The sequence below is a fragment of the Caenorhabditis elegans genome, chromosome I, assembly GCF_000002985.6.
Source record: "Caenorhabditis elegans chromosome I".
Lineage (NCBI taxonomy): Eukaryota > Metazoa > Nematoda > Chromadorea > Rhabditida > Rhabditidae > Caenorhabditis > Caenorhabditis elegans.
In genome coordinates, this window is record NC_003279.8 from 4478364 (window position 1) to 4480196 (window position 1833).

Below are 1833 nucleotides of genomic sequence, written 5' to 3' on the forward strand. Positions count from 1 at the left end.
AGAAATTAGCACGGCCGGCTTTTTATAACTGCCTACAATTGTAGTGAGCTTCGAATTTAAAAAATTGCATAGCCGAGCTTTTAGAACTTCTTTTCAAATTTGCGCGTAGTTTTCTGTGTTTTGGACCCAACCTTATAGAACCTAGAATTTCTGCTAAAGTTACACCACTCTTCACAACATATCAATAATGTCGTGGAAATTGCAAAAAATTGAAATTTTGTCACACATTCATTAGAATAATTTGATATTCTTCTCATATTTCTGCTACCCGCCTTCCTCTGAACCCGGAATTCAAACTTCAAAGATCAGAAATTCACGAAATTTCTCTGTTTCTTCTCTTATACCCAAATGTTTTCCATTGTTTTTTTACATTCATTCATTCGCAAAAAAAAATAAAAATTGACTCTGTTTGTTCTTCAAGCGAGGTTTTAGTGTTTTTCAATGCTTTTCTACTAAAATTTATGTACTTTTTTCTCTCCGTCTGGCCTGAAATGACTTTTCGCGGCGGTGAAGATTTATTTTCGCATCGATTTCGTGAATTTTAGTATTTCCAACAACTTTTCTGGTGCACAACTTTCTTCTAGGTCATCTTAATTTTTAGGCGTTGTCGAGGCCGTAGCCGCCAAAAACGTTAGGCCGCGCATGACGTCACATTCATCATTTTACTAATTTCAACAACTCATCCAAATCTTGTAGTTTCATGCTCATTGAGCACAGGAATTGACACTGAAAGCTGAGCACATTTCCGTTGCAATCCGACCTATTTGTATATGAGGCAATTACCGGAAACTCTCGAATTTACAACTATTCCCTCAATGTCTTTATTCATATTACCAATCAAAAACTGTGACTTGCTTTTTCATTTTGCACTTTTTTCCCATACCTTTTTTTGAAAAGTTTTTCACTACTTTGGTGAGAGAAAAGCGTCACCTTGGGGATTGCAATGAGTAGCGGAAGTGATTTTTTTCTTTTTTTTTCGTTTTGCAAAAAAATAAATGCACTCATTCAACTTTTTTGTCTAGAAAACTTTGAGGATTTATTTTTTGTGGTCTTACCTTTCAACTTTTGCTATGTGGCCTAAAAACGGAAAAAACTCGGCCATGAGTGAAAAATGAAGGGAAGATAGTTTCTATCTTTTCCAGGTGATCTCGAAAATGTGAACGTGGAATTCTGTCTGTGATTAAAAAAACCTGAAACGCCCTATACTGCTAACAGGTGTCGTGTACTCTGTGTGGACAATCAACACTAAACTTTTTGAAAAAAATAAGGCAAAAATGGACAGTACTATGCATTTCACCAACATTATTTTGCCGAAGACTTTTCTGAAAAATATTTGAAGAATCATATAAAGGTTTTGATCTCCTTAAATCGCGGGAATTAAAACTTAGCACGATTTCTGGAGATCAAACCGCAAGAGACGCCTACAACGTTTGATCTCCGAAAATCGCGGCTGAAAGTTCCTTAGAGCGCATATTCTCTATGCTTTCTCAATTTTCGGCGGCAATTCAAATTGTTTGACGACGGATTCATAGATAACATGTGTCGCAAGCGTGCTCTATCGATAAAACAATAAAATTGGATACTTGAGTCTATGAAAAAGAGAAAGAGAGAGAGAGACGTCTTTATTTCTTTTATATATGTTCCCCTCGATTCATTTTCTTTTTCTTCGTATTCACAGCAGTTTTTTCTTCAGGCATTCCCAGTTTTTTTCCAGCTCTCTCTCATCATAATCTTAAATTTTATTTTTTCAGTTAGTACTAATGAAGAAACACGATTCCTTTTCAAAATAAATCTGTCATTTCAAGATCAGCTTGACTTATTTACGTCAACGTC

At 35.5% G+C, this 1833-nt stretch overlaps 1 non-coding gene across 1 annotated transcript; it reads right to left on the minus strand.

Annotated features, from left to right (window-relative positions):
* Positions 1-1275: 1275 nt before the first annotated feature.
* Positions 1276-1296, minus strand: 21ur-14920. The gene has a single exon (NR_050072.1).
* Positions 1297-1833: the final 537 nt, after the last annotated feature.